At 41.6% G+C, this 19674-nt stretch overlaps 1 long non-coding RNA gene across 1 annotated transcript; it reads right to left on the bottom strand.

Annotated features, from left to right (window-relative positions):
* Positions 1–268: 268 nt before the first annotated feature.
* Positions 269–19262, bottom strand: LOC130830260 (uncharacterized). The gene is made up of 4 exons (XR_009047770.1): positions 19199–19262; positions 14409–14489; positions 13308–13332; positions 269–587 (listed from the first exon to the last, which is right to left on the bottom strand). It is a non-coding gene; the product is annotated as an uncharacterized LOC130830260 (long non-coding RNA).
* Positions 19263–19674: the final 412 nt, after the last annotated feature.

The raw sequence follows: 19674 nt of genomic DNA, 5'->3' as shown, positions 1-19674 counted from the left end.
GAAAGGAGCCAAATTCTGCCCTGAGAACTTCTCATGATGGAGGAAAAATTCTGTGGCTGCTGCTGGTGTAGATGCTGGTGATGATGGTGATGACACTGATGAGGGTGATGATGGTGGTGATGGTGATGACGATGATGGTGATGGTGGTGATGCTGTTGCTGCTGGTGATGGCATAATGTAAGTGAAAGTGGGGTCCAGCTGCTCATCCCTCAAAAGCCAATAAAGAGGCCAGGTTGGTGGAAAGGAAAGTTTGCTTTATTTTGGATGCTGGTAACCCAGGGGGAGGGTGGACCCCTGTCCAAAGGCTGACTCCCCTCCAACAATCAGGGGGCAAGAACTTTTACAGACAGAAGGAGGGGGTTACATGCAGAAACATTACAGTCAGCTCTGACAGTCATCTTGAAATTGGCCATCTGTGGTCTGACCAGTGTCATCTTGATTGTTTTAGGTACAGTTAGTCTTCAGCTCAAGGGTTGGTTTGTTTCCATTTCTTTGAGGCCAATTCTCGGAATTGTGGCAGCTTATGTCATGGCTACAGCCTGGTCATCACGTAGTTATCTTCTTCCACCTGGTGGGGTTTTCAGTATCTATAAGACAGTTCACAGGATATCATTTAGAATATCATCTACAGACCTTGAGAAGGAACTAAAGGTCCTTGACGGGGCTTAATGACTAAACTATCATTATTTGGTTTCCTTTGACTGTTTTCCTTTGTTTCTGCATTTTCTTACTTCTCCGATTAAACTTATTCTTTGGCTAAAGTTTTTCCACAGATGAAAGGCAGGCTGAGGACATGGTGGGGGGTGGGGGGCAAGGACCATAGGGTCCTGCTCTGTTTCAGTAATACCTAATCCATATGCAGCATTTCTCTATGCTGGGCTCTACTGCAAACACTTTACATACATTCATTAATTTAAACATCACAACAATCTTTTTTTTTTAAACAAGAGTTTTCACTAATTTATTCAACATTACATTAACAGTCTTAGCTGATGTAATAAGACAAGAAAAATACAGGCATAAGGACTGGAAAGGAGGAAATAAAACTATAGAAGGTAACTTGTATATAGATTCCTTTAAATTTAATCAGAAACAGCATGCATTAAGAAGCCTGGGTGTAAGAATAGTATATATATTCAATTTTGGTTGTATTCTAAATAGCAGCAGCAAACAACTGGAAAATGTAGTTGAAGAGAAGACATCATTTACAACACTGTATACAACAGAATGCAAAAGGATTTAAGAATAAATCCAACAAAAAGTATTTAACACCTCTATAAGGAAAATAAACCTTCAGACATATTTTTAAAGATTTAAACAAATGGAGAATTATAGCATGTTTGATTGAAAGTTTAATGCTGGGGTTTTATAGAACTCAGTAGGATTATTGTAAATTTTATATGGAATGGTAAATGGCCAAGAATAATCTACAAGAAAAGTAAAAGAGGTAGGAGGGAGTCTTTCTGTATCAGATATAATCACTAAGTATGATGCTACATTAATTTAAACTGGGTGATACTGAAAAAAATTGACAAATTCACAAATGAAACAGAATAGGGAGCCCCCAGAAACATACCATGACAGCAGTATGTCATGTTATAGGTGAAGGAACAATTTTTCAACAACTATCCCTGGAAAACTTTAACCATAATCATCACAACAATTGTATGGGGCAGGTAATTTTATGATCCCTGCTTATAAGTGAGGAAACCGAAGCACAGAGAGCTAATGTCATTTGCTGAAGTAACACAGAGGATAAGCAGAAAGAAACTGAGAGGCCGCTAATACTCTGATGTAAAATATTAATTAAATACAATTTCCTAATAGTTTGTTCCTAAATGAGAGTTTCATTAAGACTCTCTCTCAAAGGAAAAGTATAAGTTGTTGAGTAAAGTCTATTAGTCATTCACACATGTGTGTGAAGTACCTTAATCAAATATTACTCTAAATACTTAGGAGTTTTCACTGAAGGTGGGAAGGGAGGGGTGAATTGGAGGGTGGGAATTGGAGGAGAAGCACCTGAAGAAAAATGGGTTGGTGGGGCGGGGGGGGGGGGGAGGGGGGGTGTGGCTGCTGTAGTTGGAGGGGTTTGACTCAGGCAACCAGAAGGCACACGCGTTTGAGTTAGAAATAGGGTATCAGAAAACAAGAGGGTTCTAAGCCTGAGGCTTATTTTCCTTGTGAATTTTCCAAGACTGCTCTTGGCATGCATGACCTTGGTTTATTTTTCTAGTACTATCATGGAGTCCATCCTTAAAAAGCTGGTACAGAGCCCCCGAAAGACCACGTATTAGTTAAAGTTGTCATTTCAACTGCCTAGTAATTGTAGCAGTGTCCCAAATAACCAAAACATGTATTTAGGAACAGGCTTAAAAAGGTTTATGTATTCACCTACTATGTTTTAACAAAAGGGAGGGGGGCGGGGTTTGGGAGGGTAGAGAAGGTGATAAAGTAACCCTGGAGGGAGGCAGGTTGATTTTAGTTAGTACCATGATTTCCTCAGGATTTGGCATAGTGTAGATGCTCGGTGAATGTTTGCTGATAATAACTAAAGGGATGAATACATGAATATACCAGGGATATCTCTAAAGTAAGAAGTCTGATTCGACATAGGTGATGTTGAAACAGGAGGGAAGGGGGCAGGGCACAACGTTTGAAAGAATGACACAGCCCAAGGATGTGACATAAGCTGATTAGAACCAAATTGGTCCAAGATGGCAAAGTCAACTTCCACTAGACCTTGAGCCTCAGTATACGCTCATGTAACACATCAGCAAGCTAAATAACACACCTGCAGCCACCGTGACAGTTCCAAGGCCAACCATAAGGATAAAAAATATAGGCGGTGGACCAATTCCTGGAAATCCCTGCCCCTTCCTGAAATAGTTGGAATACTCCTCCCACTCACTAGCCTAGGAAATTACCCACCCCTGTAAAAACTGACAACTCCATACCCCGGTGCCTTTGTCATTCTGAGATGGCCCACACTCTTGTCTGTGGAGTGTGTTTCTCTCTGAATTAATCCAGTTCTTAACCTATCACTCTATCTCTCACTGAAATCTTTCTGCAATGAGACATCAAGAACCTGAGCTTCATTAAGTCCTGAGACCAAAGTGTATGATCTCAGTTGGAAGACCATGGGTTTTGGCCACATACAAGTCCCAATCTGAGGTGCACAGTTTCAGCGTCACTGTCAGTCTCTTTCAGTTTCCACGGATAACAATTCATAGTCATATTTTGCATGGATCTTTTCCCCCAAACTCTGAAATCATTGTGTCTCTGAGTGGAGTGGCAGTACTAAGGGGTTGTGGATGATATGTCCATCATGAAACAGCACATGACTGTTGCTTTGATATGTTGATGGAATTATGTCAATGGATGGGATCTGAAAGTATTAGGGACATGATGTGATGTATCAGTAACATCGGCTGGTGGTAAGTATTTCACAGAGCATTCAGGTAGGGTGAAAAAGAATGCCTGGCTCACAACTTTAGACTGGGAATTCAGAAGGGCTTCCCTGAGCAGATGACATTTAAGCTGAGAATTGGTTACATCAAAGGAGCCACCATGAGAAGATGGGGAGCCCAGCTGTGCAGTGTCCACGGCATGGGAAGAAGGCGCTGGCGGGCAGTATGGGAAGGAATATGTAGGGAGAAGAGTCTGCAAATAGGAAGGCGTGACCAGGTGGGACTTTCTAAGCCAGGGAAAGGATCTTGACTTGTGTTTTAAGTGCTATGGGGAAGCCTAGGTTGGGAGGTGGGGGTGGGGGGTGGATTAAGGGAGTGGCAAGATGTGATTATTTTTAAATAATACTGGCTGTATTTGAGGAATTGGTTGAAAAGGAAAAGCGAGACAGCAGGGGAACCATGAAGAAGGTTTTTGGCGGAAGTCCAGGCTGACAATCACGGCGCGACTGCTGGGCTGGAAGCAAGGCGAAAAGAGGAGGGCAGAGTCGGGATGTGCTTCAGGAGAGCGGTCAGGACCTTTTTGGGGATTAGTGGAAGAGAAAAAAGAACAGACCCAAGGATTTGATTTTTGGCCTGAGTACCTCGGTGGATAACGGCGCCGTTTATGGAAATGGGGAAGACCGGGGATGGAGTAATTGGTTATTTTTATTTTGGAAGTGGCCAAGGATCAAGAGTTTATTTCAGCCCCCGTTAATCTTGAAGTGCCTATTTGACATTGGGGAGGAATTCCAACCAGGACTTTAGGGATGCAGGCCGGAAATTCTCGCGAGAGTTCAGGCCCAGAGAAGCAGGCCAGCAGCCCATGGGTGTAGGTAACGAATAATGGCTGTGCACAGCATCTTCCAGCTCAGGGAGCACCTTCTGTGTGCCTTTGCTCATAAACCTCACAGCCACCTCGTAACGTCGTTACTACCTCTACAATTTTACTGATTAATAATCATACTTGGCGTGTGTGTCTCCCTTTAGAGTTGCCTAAATACATCCCCACAGGCTGCCTCTGTCACATTTTGCTCCGGTTAATCACGTTGGGAATTAGAAGGCCTGGGCAATGGTGGCCGCACGGACAGGAATTATGCCTGTCGAAACGTGTACCTGTAGAGGCACACAGATGACGTTATAGGGTGTGCACACCTGTGCTTCTTCTCTTAAAAAAAAAAAAAAAAAAGCCTTTAATGTTTTTGTGATGGACATGAGAGCCCTCTGCTGTTCAGACTGGGCATATCCATTAACTAGAGTTTTTCATTTGAAAGTTTGAAAATATTGAATCAGAGTTCTCTTTGATTTTTGTAAAATGCTCTTGGGATAGAAATCCCACATGATAACCATTAACAATTTTTAGAACAATTTAATTTGTCATAGCTAATAATAGCTCTGTGTTATAAAACCTGATATTTTATTTTTCAAGAAAGTAATGTTGAGTGAGGGAAACAAAGAGCTTTATGTTTGAGACTAATTGTTTTTCCACTGCCCATTACCCAAATCCAGGTATGATTCTCGCATAAAAGTAGCAATTTCATCGTTAAAAGGGGAATGAGAAACTCTGAAATCTTTAGCATATCTGCTACACAGGACTGCCACATGAAATCAGCAGTTGAATATTTCAAAAAAATTTTGAGAAACCTTGTTATATTTACCAGTATGCTTTATCAATACATGAGTAGAATGGCATCTAAAGGGTGCAGATGCATAAAAGGAAGGGTGTAAATTCATCTTTGATGATGTTGCAGGTTGCAGAAACAAGTGGTGAAGGGTATGCTGGACAGAAGGAATACCCTGAAACCAAGAGAATCTTAGACTCTTGAGCTGGGACATCAAGTTGGACAAGTACCCCAGCCAGGTTGACTGAGGGTCTTCAGCACCAGCCAGGTTTGGACTTCACCAAGTTGACAGTGGGGACCCCAGAATGCTCATTAATTGGATGGTGACATACATGATCAGGTCTGAGTTTTTTTGTTGTTGTATTTAGTTAGTTAGTTTGTTAGTTATTGGCTGTGTTGGATCTTTGTTGCTGCATGCGGGCTTCCTCTAGTTGCGTCAATTGGGGGCTACTCATTGCAGTGGCTTCTTTTGTTGTGGAGCACAGGCTGTAGGCACACGGGCTTCCGTAGCTGTGGCACTTGGGTTCAGTAGTTGTGGCTCGCAGGCTCTAGAGTGCAGGCTCGGTAGTCGTAGCACACGGGCTTAGTTGCTCTGCGGCATGGGGGATCTTTCCAGACCAGGAATCAAATCCGTGTCTCCTGCATTGGCAGGCAGATTCCCAACCACTGCACACCAGGGAAGTCCCAGTCCGAGTTTGAACGGAGACTTTGGAAGATGTGTGTAGGGCAGTCGGAGGTGGGAAAGGGCAGGATAAAGAATAACCATTTAGGTGGCTCTTACAACCTTCTATTAAAGAAATCACACGGCCCTCAGCTAGGGTAGAGGGAAAGGGAAAGAGAAGACAGAAGGAAATTGAGGGGAAGGAAGGAAAAAAGAGAAAAGATGGTTGGGAGAATGGAGGAACCACTGTATAAACTATTACAAAGAAGGCTTGGAAAATAATTTCCATTTTTATCAACAGCAAAACAACAACAACAAATACTGTATACGTCTCAGGTCTACCTCTACACACTCCATTTTCTTACTCCTAGGGCTGACTGTCTTATTTCCCCAGGCTCATAGCTGTCCCTCATCCTAGGACCTATCCCAACCTCAGACTGGGGCTATTTAAGTATCAACTGAGAGGGTTGCCACCCCATGGGGGCCATTTGAAAATGCACGAGAAGATTTTTGATTCATAAAATGACTTAGGGTAGTTACTCACATTTAGGAACCAGAGATGCTAAACATCCTGAAATATTCAGGAAAGGCCCACACAATACAGACTGGAACCATGGGTAATCCAGTAGACCCATCATTGAGGAATACTGCCACAATCCCCCCACCCCCAGATCCCAGTTTGATAAACAGGCATTTGCTGTGTTCTCTGTACCATCTCCCAAAAGATTGGCTGTATCCAGAGACCCCTGAACACAGAGCTTTAATGCCCAATTCCTGCTGTAAACATTTGATATTCTTCCAAGATCACTCTAATCACTGCCTGCTTTCTCCATATCTTGAGAAGTTACCAAGTACCTAACACTGTAGTCACAGCTGGTGGCCTAGAGAAGCAGAAGCGTAACCCCAAATGCAGTGCCTGCCCACAAGAAATTTAACACTCCACTGAGGAATCAAAGGCTAGCCCACAAGTGAAATCTTAAAGCAAACTGGATTGCTTTGTATCAGTATGTAAATCAGAACTAAGATTCCTAAATACAAACTGGAAAGATTGTAGGGCTTTGGAGGAGAAGGGAAAAAATAAAAACTGGAAAAGAGGAATTCCCTGGTGGCGCAGTGGTTTAGAATCCACCTGCCAATGCAGGGGACAAGGGTTCGATCCCTGGTCTGGGAAGATCCCACATGCCTTGGAGCAACTAAGCCTGTGCACCACAACTACTGATCCCATGTGCCAAAACTACTGAAGCCCGTGCGCCTAGAGCCCATGCTCCACAACCAGAGAAGCCACTGCAATTGAGAAGCCCTCGCACTGCAACAAAGAGTAGCCCCTAGAGAAAGCCCACATGCAGCAACGAAGACCCAACACAGCCAATAAATAAATAAATTTTTTAAAAAATCCTTACGGACCATTACCCAGCTTAACAAATTAAACATCACCAATGCAGCGGAAACCCTCACAAAGTCCTCCCCAGTCTCTCTCCTCCCTCCCCATCAAAGGGAATCGTCAGTCTGATGGTATTTATCATTCCTTCTTTTATCTTGGGAGTTTAACTACATTTGCATGTCCCCCTATATATATTGTTTAGTTTGCTGATTCCTGAACATTATATAAATGTAACCATACTGTACTTATTTTTCTGTTCAACTTTATGTTGTGGAGATCCACCCACAGTGATGCATCAGCTCAAGTTCATTCATCGTCGCCCTTCTTTCGTGCCGTGGTCCATTGAATGACATAGCCCACACTTTTCCATCCATTCTCTGCTTAGTGAACATTTAGTTGCTGCATGTGGGCTTTCTCTAGGGTTGACCTTTTATTTTCTCTCTCTCTCTCTCTAACAAAAATGCTGCCAAGGGCATACTTATGCCTGTTTCCTGTTGTACCTCTGCAAGAGATTCTGGATGGCAGTATACCTCCAGCTTTTCTAGATCATCCCAAATTGCTTTCTGAAAAATCAAGTGGACTCACTGTCGCCCCACAGTTGAATATACAAGTTCCTTTTCTTCACATTACTTACCCTGGAGACTTTTAGGCTGACCACACAAAAGCTGTGTTTAGGAAGATTTGTTTGGCAGTGACAAGGTTGGACAGGGGAAGAAGCCCCTGGTAAAATGAGTATGAGAGCAGAGGATGTCAACAGACACATCTCTGCAGAGACCTGTGGACCTAACAAGGAGCAGGCTTGTTTGGGGGCAGAACACCTATAGTTTGTGTGTATTAGTTGGTATCCACCAATAAGTTCATGACCCTTAGAATGGACCTAACAGTCTGCATGGCTTACAGAAAAGCAAATAGTTAAAAACTGGAAATTCTAATATATTTCCCTGGCTCTGTTAAAAGCATCTGGCCCCAGGCAAGATATTTTGCATCTTCAAATCTCATCCTCAAAATTGTTACACAGGGACTTCCCTGGTGGCACAGCGGTTAAGAATCTGTCTGCCAATGCAGGAGACATGGGTTCAATCCCTGGGCCTGGGAAGATCCCGCGTGCTGCAGAGCAAAACTAAGCTGGTGCACCAAAACTACTGCGCCTGTGCTCTAGAGCCCACGTGCCACAACTACTGAGCCTGCATGCTTCAACTACTGAAACCCATGCACCTAGAGCTCGTGCTCCACAACAAGAGAAGCCACCACAATGAGAAGCCCATGCAGCGCAACGAAGAGCAGCCCCTGCTTGCCACAACTAGAGAGAAAAACCCGCACAGCAACAAAGACCCAGTGCAGCCAAAATAATAAATAAATAAATAAATAATAAAATTGTTACACAACTTTCTCACTTGGAAAACAACCTACATTTATTAGCATACTAGAAATCATATTTTATGAATTATTAAATATATGTTATGTTACTGGTTTGTAAAAATCAATACCTATCATTTAGTAATGTAAGTAAATCAAACTGTGACTTAGGTAGTCAGTTAATATATTTACTGTTGAATCCACAGATTAAACAAAATTAAATAATAGAGTTATGCTGCTAATACTGGTAAAAAAAACTTTTTTTTAAGTCATCCACTAAGTTCAGTTGCTGTTAGAGATAGAAACATGACTAAAACACAGTTCTTATCCTCAGAAAAATTGTAATCACAAGGAAGAGAGAAAGAATGCATGTGATTGAATAAAAATGTCAGTTTAAACATGAAAAAAAAATCTCATCATCCTCATCTCTAAATCGGGCATCACTATCTGCCCTGGGAACTGTTATGTGGTTTAACAACTAATTAATGGTAAAAGGCTCTTGGCACCTATAAATCCAGAGTCAATGTTTAGTGGTAAAAGCAGATGTGCACATTAGGGTAGACGTGGGATTGACCATGACTGGCCCCAATAGTGCTTCCAAGCTACAGCCTGAATCTCACTAAATTTTAAACAAGTTAGGTTTGTATTGCTGTGACTTTTGCAAAATCATTGGTTTCCTTGGCCTCCTGCACAACTAAATGGGACAGGCTCTGGAGAGGTAGGCAGGGTTCCTGAGAGGTCACACCTCCCTGGGCAGGACTGGTCAGCCCCCCAAAAGAAAGCCATGGCCTCATCTTCATCAGGCATCGGATCTCACTTAACTCAGGACCGACAAGACCAAAACATATCCTCTGGCTGCCTCCTGCCTTGTGTCAGGGTCAACTGCGTTGAAAGAAGGGCTGACCCCCAGCAGCAGGTGACTTAAATTGTTACAGGGACTTCCTAGGTGGCGCAGTGGTTAAGAATCCACCTGCCAATGCAGGGGACAAGGGTTCAAGCCCTGCTCTGGGAAGATCCCACATGCCACAGAGCAACTAAGCCCGTGTACCACAACGGTTTAGCCTGTGCTCTAGAGCCCGTGAGCCACAACTCTTGAGCCCTTGTGCCACAGCTGTTGAAGCCCACGCGCCTAGAGCCTGTGCTCTGCAACAAGAGAAGCCACTACAATGAGGAGCCCCTACTTGCATCAAATAGAGAAAGCCAGCATGCAGCAACGGAGACCCAACGCGGCCAATACATAAAATAAATAAATATATAAAAGAATTGTTACAATGCCTTCTCATCAAGAAATAAAATGTGTTGCAAAACAATTATAAATCATTAGGTGTCCGAATACAGACAACTGAGGTAGGTAGGTGTTCTGAAACAGCCTAACTGGGGTGCTTTTGGAACAACAGTGAGCCTCTAACTTGTGAACCACTGCAGAGAAAAATAAGGACCAAGAGATATGATGGTAGGACCCTATCACCATGCACCAGGAGGCTCACTGCAGCAGTGTTTGTATGTCCAAAACCCCCCAGGAACAATCTAAATGTCAAAACATCAGTAAAGGAATAAATAAATAAAATGTGATATGTCCATAGGATAGAATTCTGGACAGCAATAGAAAGACATTACATATCTCCCTCCCTTTCCCTCTCCCCGCTACTGCCGTGTGTGTGTCTGTGTGTGTTTGTGTTTGGCTCTCAAAAATTTAGTATCAAGTGAAAGTAAGTTTCTAAATGAACATCCAATATAGTATCATGTTTTTATAAACATAAAATAATGTTTTATTTTTTTCATGGAAAATATATTTAAAGATAGACGATACATATTTTTAATGGGCCAGGGGATACTTGGCAAATTTATAGCACAGATCATCTTAGAAGAAGCAGAGGATGCAGTGACTGGGGAAGGATCAATGGCATTTCCATTCAATTTGCAAATTTTATTTGTTTTATATATTTTTAATATTTTTAAAATTAATTTATTGGCTGCATTGGGTCTTTGTTGCTGTGCATGGGCTTTCTCTAGTTGCAGTGAGTGGGGGCTGCTCTTCGTTGCAATTCTGGGGCTTCTCATTATAGTGGCTTCTCTTGTTGTGAAGCACGGGTTCTAGGCGTGTGGGCTTCAGTAGTTGTGGCACACAGGTTCAGTAGTTGTGGCACATGGGCTTAGTTGCTCTGTGGCATGTGGGATCTTCCCAGACCAGGGCTTGAGCCTGTGTCCCCTGCATTGGCAGGCGGATTCTCAACTACTGCGCCACCAGGGAAGCCCTATATTTTTTTATATTTTGTATTTTATATTTTTTTATTGTATATATATATAAAGCCAAGGAAACGTTATGGTTAACCACTGTTCATCCTGATGGTGAGAGAAGAAGGGTAGGAGAAGGAGAGACAGGAAGACGGAGTCAACCACTTTCATTTGGTGGACAGGGCTCTTGGCAAACAAACCACAAGGAGCCCCTTCCCACCCTCCCTGCTGTGCTGTGAAGGGAGAGGAACCTGTTCTCTCTCCCCACGGGCCCCCTGCACTGCGCCCAGGTGGGATGCCCAAAGCAACTTCCACTCCATTTCTGCATAAGCTGAAGGCTTGTTTCTCCCAGCTCTCTCCTCAAGGCCACAGATTACAGCCTTGGAGCAAGGACACCTGTGATGTCAGCCCCAGGTGTGACTTCCCAGGAAGGTCACAGAAGTGTCTTGTAGGCTAATGCCACATCCCTTCCTGGGAGCACTTGTAATGATAAAAAGCTGAAATTTACCAGTAGAAAAGAAAAGCAACAAATATTGATTATGAGACCAAGAACAAATCATAGCCCTTGTGTCACATGTGAGGGTCACATGTGTGGCTGCGTCTAGTCACCCAGCTCAAAGGGAAATTCCCTCAGTTGAACTTGTCCTAGGTCAGGGGAGAGTGTTCACTTCCCACTCTGCCCACTTCTTCTCACTGAAAAAGCACAAATCTCAAGCGTTTGTCCTGCGTTGCTGTTGGGACTGTGGGAGTCTGAAGAGGTGAACCCTTCATGCTCTCCACCTCCCCTGCTCTGGTCTAGGGACTCTGCTCCCTCCACACCTTGCCCTCGCATCCCTCAAGATCTTGACTTGTAAGATCTTAGTTCTAGGACTTCCCTGGTGGCACAGTGGTTAAGAATTCACCTGCCGGTGCAGGGGACATAGGTTCGATTCCTTGTTGGGGAAGATCCTGCAGGCTGCAAAGCAACTAAGCCCGTGCGCCACAACTACTGAAACCCGCACTCTCTAGGGCCCGCATGCCACAGCTACTGAGCCTTCATGCTGCAACTACTGAAGCCTGCGCACCTAGAGCCCATGCTTCGCAGCAAGAGAAGACACCACAATGAGAAGACTTCGCACCTCAAGGCAGAGTAGCCCCAGCTCACCGCATCTAGAGAAAGCCCGCAAGCAGCAACAAAGACTTAACACAGCCAATAAATTAATTAATTAATTTTTCAAAAAAAGAAAAGAGTGGCAGAAAATGAAAAGAAAACACAGCAAAGCTTAGACCATGGGGACTTTGTCAGCCAATTTAAGGAGAGATTCTTTTATTTTCAAGTGAGATGGTAATCTATTGAAGAGTTTTATGCAGGGAATGTCATGATCTGGTTTTTCTTTTAAAATGTAGTCCTAACTCGGCCACACTCAAGTCAGCAGGGTCCTCTTTTGAGTCCCAGAGCCAGAGATCTCTGAAACTAACCCATTTCTCAGCCCTCTTCCTAGATTCAGATCTTCCTTCCTCCTTTTCCAGCTATTTGCCCCAATTGTGTGTGTGTGTCGATTCACACTTCTTGCCCCCAAAGCCTGCCAGCTCCAAGATGTACTTCTACAATAGTTCTGTCTCTTATCTGTCAACTTCCGGCCCAGGAGCCCCAGCAAGAGTTGCAAAAGGCATATTTGCATCTCACCCGCATCAGTAGAGCAAAAAGGGGCACAGCTGTAATAAACAAATAGTTGGAGGTAGGAAGTTCTAAAGCTAAAAGAGAAGGGAAAATAATCCTGACACAACTAAATATAGATTCCACTGTGGACCATGTTGCTGAGGTGCAGACTTTTACAGCAGATGTTCAGTTTTGCTTAAGAACCTTTGCAATCATCTTTAAGCTGTACAGCAAGGGGCTCTTAGGGAAAGAGCCCCACCCATCGCCTTACAGATGAGGAGCTTGAAGTAGCTCACAGATGGTCACAAGGCTGAGTGTCAGGGCTCAGCTCCATCCCAGGCTCGTGGCAACCAACCAAGGCCTCCTTCAACAACACTATGTTCTCCTCAGCAAAGATTTATGAAAGACTTGACAACAATAAAATAAGCTTATGCAACACTTCCCCCCAGTGCAAATTAAGAAACTGATTTGAGGAACAGAAACTTAGTTAAGGCTTGCCTACCTAAAAATGGCACTGCAGAGAAAGTTGAATACTTAAAACTGAAGAAGAAAATGGTCTCTAAGGGGACTGGGAGCATTATTTCTGCTCTGAATAATTGAGAGGTTGTCTGTGAAAAAGCTTATACCCAAACTTAGAAATTTCAAAGTCTGATGTAAGCTTCTCCAACAAACCATAAAATAACCACTATTTGCAGAGTTTAGTAGTTTGCAAAACACAGTCATCATAAACATCCCCTCATTTAGTCTTCACAATAATCCTGAGAGAAGCTGAAAATTCAGTATCATTGTTATCCATGTTCTACAGTTGAGGAAACTGAGGCGCAGAGAAATTAAATGCACTTCCTAAAATCGAGCAGCTGAGCCTTGAACCTCAGTCTGCTGAATTCTTTTCATAAGCTATAGAAGAAGGAAACTCAAGCTTGAAGGTAGCAAGAGGTGGATTTGAATTCCAACTTTGCTACTCACTTACCACACATAGGCCTCTGTTGATTCATCTGTAAAATAGAAAGAATAACACCTAAGTGGTAGCTATGGTGAGAACTAAGTGAAGGAATGTCTAAAGCGCACCCAGATCAGTGCCTGACACAACGTAGGTCTTTGTTATTATTACTATTTACAGCTTCTTTTCATGAATCTCAATTTACAGCCTTTCTAGCCAGTCTTTGCATAACACATGACTTAAAATCACAGGGGAAAAAAAAAATCACAGGGGAGGCTTCTTTTTTTATGGTCTCACTCCCTCATTCATTGGCTTGGTTTCTTATTGAGAAAGATGTTGGCCTGGTGTAAGCAGAGATTCACTTATCAAAACGATCAGTCAATGGGGTCACCAGATAGTAAATATGAAGAAGATGGTTAGCACTTCATTTATTCATCCAGTAAATATTAATGAAGTGTCTATCATAAGCTGAGCTCTAAGGAGACCATGGTGAACCAGGCAGGAAATCCCTGGGGCTCAGGAAACTTACAGTTACAGAGAAGACAAACACCAAGCAAGTCATCACCAACATGACTGTCTTAGTCTGTTTAAGCTGCTATAACAAAATACCATAGACCGAGGCTTATAAACAACAGAAATTCATTTCTCATACTTGTAGAGGTTGGAAGGTCCAAGATCAAGGTGCTGGCAGATTCCATGTCTGGTGAGAGCCCACCCCCTGGTTCATAGATGACTGTCTTCTGGCTTTGCCCTCACACAGCAGAGGGGGTGAGGGATCTCTCTGGGGTCTCTTTTATAAGGACACTAATTCCATGGCCTAATCACCCCCCAAAGGCCCTACCTCCTAATGCCGTCACCTTGAGGGTTAGGATTTCAACATATGAATTTTAGGGTGACACAACCATTTAGACCATAGCAATGACTTCAATACCTCTGGTCCCCTGACTTTTTGAGGGTTCAGAATTAATACACAAACAGAGCTCCTTCTTCCCCATCCACTCCCTCCACTTGTCCACAAAATCATCTCCCATTAATGAGCATATATCTAAGCACAGGAAATAATTAAGGTCTCAGTGATTCCCATCACTGCTACTCACATTCCATTGCTGAGAACTAATCACATGACTGTACCTGGATGTAGCCCTTAACTGGGCAGTCACCTTCCACGCTGGGGAGGGGGAGCATGAATTTTTGGTGGTCAACTGGTCACCTCTGTCATAACCAGAAAGAAGGGCAAACATATCAGTGATTATAACACCTAATGAAAATAACACAGGAAAGTCAAATATAAAGATGCAGAAAGAGATTTAAAAAAGGCGAGCCTGGTACATATTAATATTCATTTTGCACAAAATAAAATTCAGAATGAAAAGCACTAAAAGGAATGTATCATAATTAGAAAATTACCACCTAACAAATGTCATAAACCTTTATGAACCTAAAAATCTTAGCCTCAAAATATATAAAGCAAACCCTGATAGAAAGATGAGGAGACACTGACAAATTCTTGTAATGGGTGACTTTAAACACACCTCTCAGAAATTGGCTGATTATTACAAAAATAAATAAGGCTTGAGAAGTCCCAACTAATACAATTAACAATTATCATTTAACAGATATTTGGAGAGAAATAACTTTTTACCCAACAGAGATTACACAATCTTTTCACAATTTCATGAGACATTCTCCCAGTGTATTAGGTCACACAAGAAATCACAACAAAACCCCAAAAGGAAAACTCTGACAGTACATATTCTGAACTATAATGGAATAAATTAGAGAATAATAACAGAAAGATAAGTAACAAAAATCTAACCTCCTTAAAGAAGATGTGGCACACATATAGAATGGAATATTACTCAGCCATAAAAAGGAACAAAATTGAGTTATTTGTAATGTGGTGGATGGGCCTAGAGTCTGTCATACAGAGTGAAGTAAATTAGAAAGAAAAAAACAAATACGTATGCTAACACATATGTATGGAATCTAGAAAAATGGTACTGATGAACCTAGGAGCAGGGCAGCAATACAGACGCAGATATAGAGAATGGACTTGAGGACACGGGAAGAGTTGGGAAGGGGAGGCTGGGACAAAGTGAGAGAGTACCATTGACATATATATACCAGCAAATGTAAAACAGATAGCTAGTGGGAAGCTACCACATAACACAGGGAGATCAGCTTGGTGCTTTTTGACGACCTAGAGGGGTGGGACAGGGAGGGTGGGAGGGAGGCTCAAGAGGGAGGGGATATGGGGATATATGTATACATACAGCTGATTCACTGCTGTACAGCAGAAACTAACACAACATTGTAAAGCAATTATACTCCAATAAAAATGAAAAAAAAAACTATCCTCTTGGATATTTTACAACATTCTGCTAAGTCATAGGTTTTAAAGGGACTAAAACTGGAAATTACAAGCTGTTTAGAATCACAAGAGCACTGCATACATATCAACATTGATAAGGCAGCATTCAGAGGAAAAATTTATAGACTTAAACACATATAGTATTGATAGAAAACCAGAAAGGTTGAAAATAAATGAACCAACCAAGTTTTCAATCCAAGAAACTAGCGGGAGATGGGGAGAAGAGAGACAGAAAATAAATCTGAAGAAAGTTGAAGAAAGGAACCAGGGAAGATAAAGTAGAAATGAATAAAAATTTAAAAGTAAAAGACAACAGAATTGGTTAACTGGTTCTTTGAAGGAGTTAATGGAAAGACAAACCTTTGGCATACCTTTGGTCAAAAGGAAGAAAAAAGACAAAATATTAAGTCAAAAATTGTAAGAATGTTACCTTCATGGCAAGCCTTTTGAAAACCTGTAGATGAGGTGACCAACTCCCTAGGGAAATATGCATTATAAAGATTCACTCAAGGAATGGTAGGAAACTTGAATAGGATCTCAACCATAAAAGAAAATGAAGAGGTATTCAAAGATCTACCTAAAATAGGCATCAATTCAGAAGCCTCTTCAGGTAGATTCTACCAGATCTTTAGAGAAGTGATAATTCTATATAAGCTGTTTTCAGAGTCTGGAAAAGACAGGAAGCCTGCCTCATCGTTTTATAGATTCCGTTCAACACTGATACACCCCCACTCTCCACATACATGTGTATATGGTATATATATAGTGTATATATATGTGGCAGAAATACATATACATAGATAGATATATACACCTCACTTATAAACAAAGATAAAAAATTCCACCTCCAGCAGTGTATTAAAGGAATAATTTTAAAAAGGTCATTCTACGAATGTAAAGATGTTTCAATATTAAGAATCTATCAAAGAGATGAAAGTTAGAAAAATTGTGACTTCCCTGGTGGTACAATGGTTAAGAATCCGCCTGCCAATGCAGGGGATAGGGGTTCGATCCCTGGTCCAGGAAGATCCCACATGCTGCAGAGCAACTAAGCCCATGCGCCACAGCTACTGAGCCTGTGTGTCACAAACTACTGAAGTCCACATGCCTAGAGCCCAAGCTCCACAACAAGAGAAGCCACCACAATGAGAAGTCCGCACAATGTAACCAAGAGTAGCCCCTGCTTGCCACAACTAAGAGAAAACCTGTGCGCAGCAACAAAGACCTCACACAGATAATAAATAAATTTTTTTAAAAAGTAGAAAAACCATATGATTGTATTAACAGATGCTTCCGAGGCATTTGCTAAAATTCAACACCCATTCATGATAGCAAACCAGGAGAAGAAATGTCTTAAACCTGATAAAGTGTGTTAGTAACCTAAACAAGTGCCATTTTATGGGTCAAATATCATACCCCCCCCCCAATAAAAGTCAGCGATAACACAAGATTCCTATTCAACATTGTACTGCAGGTACTAGATAATATATCAAGACCAGGAAAAGTGAATGCTATTCATCGACAAGTCTTTTCTTTGGGTCAATAGAACCAATTCTCTATATCTGTTTGCATTTTACAGTTGCCAAAAGAGTTCCATAAGCGCTATCTCCTGTGACCCTCACAACATCCAGGTGAGATGAGGACAAGGATTGTCATCCCAGGTTTGAGGATGAGGAGCCCGAGAGTCCTGGCATTTTGAGATTTCCCTAAAGACACAGGGCTGGTAAGCAGCGATGGAGGAATAGATCCCAGGTTTTCTTATTCTTAAGTTCTTTCTTGATGCCGGGCAGCCTCAGTGAAAACACAATACACCTCATTGCTATCAATGATTGGCACTGGCCAGGCCACTGTCCATCTGAACAAGTTGGAGCCCCAGGAGCAAACTGGGGTGAAGATGGGGGGACACTGCATGGTGACTAAGACGGAAGGAAGAGAGAGGGCGCTGAGGACAAATGTTCTTGGTGCCACGGCAAATAACCCTAGACGCTGTCTGACAGATGACACTGGCCAGCGCTCAAGGGTGCACCAGCCACTCTTCCAAGCACCTGTCTATGTCAATCATTTAATTGTCAAAAGAACTCTCATGAGGTTGGCACTATTAATATGACTCCCATTTTACAGATGACAAAGCTGAGTAACACACCCCAGCTTATAGATTTAGCAAGGGTAGTGCCAGGATTTGAACCCAGACAGCCTGGCTCCAGAGTCTTTGCTCAACATCACTACAGTATAGTGTCTTTAAGCCAATACCCTGGTTCCAGGGGTGAGACCAGAAACCAACCTGCCATATGTGTGTTTTAGATACAAAAACATAATCATCAAAGCATCAATTCGCTCACTCCATGTTTCTGATATTGCTGAGGCCAGGAGGAGGGAAAAGGTTCTGACATATACACAATCTGCTTAGAAACATCTGTTTTTATTCATTATCTCTTTTGCTGCCTCCAAACATTAGACTTAGCCCAGAGAAAGGAAACAGTGCTCCCCTCAGCTCGCTGCCTTCAGACTGTAGACCTGCGCACTGAGATTTACTCAGTAAGAGCTAGGAAACAAAATCAGAAAAAAAGAATATGATTGCCCTAGATAGGGACTCTAAAGTGTTATTTTAAAGAATTACAAGAAAGAAAAGAAAGAAAGAAAGAAAGAAAGAAAGAAAGAAAGAAAGAAAGAAAGAAAGAAAGAAAGAAAGAAAGAGAAAGAACGAAAGAAAAGGAAGGAAGGAAGAAAGAAAGAAAAGGAAGGAAGGAAGGAAGGAAGGAAGGGAGGGAAAGAGAAAAGAAAAAGAGGGTGGGGATATGAAAAAGAAAAGAAAAAAAAACCAGAATTACTCATGTAATTATAATTCATTACTCAAAACTTCTGCACCTTTTCCCAGGGAAAAGCCATCCCTATTGAGGCATAGCCAGTTGGGGAATAATGCTGTTGCCTTAAAAAAAAATTTTTTTTTCAAAATTAAAGTATAATTGATTCACAATGTTGTGCTAATTTCTGGTGTACAGCAAAGTGATTCAGTTATGTATATACATACATATATACACACATAAATATATTCTGAATTCTTTTCCATTACAGGTTATTACAAGATATTGAATATAGTTCTCAACTGAAAACTTCTTTTGTCTCCAGCTGTAGTCATTTCTTATGTCAAATGTCCTTGACGTCTTTCCCATACACCTAATCTGTCTCCAGACCTTGTTACATTTCCCAGAGAGAGCCTGTTAACACTATGGTTTAGTCTAGTTTTTCCCTTACCACATACATTTATAAGCATAGTTAGATAATCTCAACTCTATGTTCATGTGGACTTGTTGGAGACTAGCCAGACAGAATTACTTTACTGTGTACAGCCTGTTCCTTCATCCTGGAAGAAATTTCTCAACCCAGCAACATCCTGTGCTTCCTTCAAAACCTAGTTCACCTCTTCCAGGAAGTCCTCCCTGATGAAACCATCACATGGGCTCCAGTAAAACCCATAAGACCCACCCATAACAGTAGCTCCCTTTGCACTTCCCACAGTATAATACTTTTTTTTAACTTGTCACATTCTCACCTGAAATTGCAAACTCCATGAGGGCAGGGACTCTGCTCAGATCTATATCTATCCAGATCTGTGTCTCCACTGCCTTTGGATTAAAAAATAAATTAGTATTTCAAGTTTATCAGTTTGTCATGATATTAAATATCTATTATAGTATTTTTAATAAATTTAAAGAAAAAAAAAAGAAAAAGAAATTTAAAGTTTTAAGTTTTCATAAATAGTAAACTTTAGATGGAGGCACCTTAAAAACAGTTTATAATGTTTCTAATAAGGATATGATAATGTTTATAAGGAAATAATAAAAAAATGGTCCTTTGTCATTAGCAATATATTTAGACACTTCCTCAGGAGTTTTGTATAAAAAGCCCATAAATAATCTCACTAAATCAGAACACAGACAGGTATTGGGACAGCTACTGTCCTTTAGGGAATAATATTTCTTTATCGAAGAAATAATTAGAGAAAAATATCCAAGAAAATAGGATGAA

The sequence above is a fragment of the Hippopotamus amphibius genome, chromosome 10 (genome assembly GCF_030028045.1).
Source record: "Hippopotamus amphibius kiboko isolate mHipAmp2 chromosome 10, mHipAmp2.hap2, whole genome shotgun sequence".
Taxonomy (NCBI): Eukaryota; Metazoa; Chordata; class Mammalia; order Artiodactyla; family Hippopotamidae; genus Hippopotamus; species Hippopotamus amphibius.
This window is presented reverse-complemented; position numbering and strand designations above follow the sequence as displayed.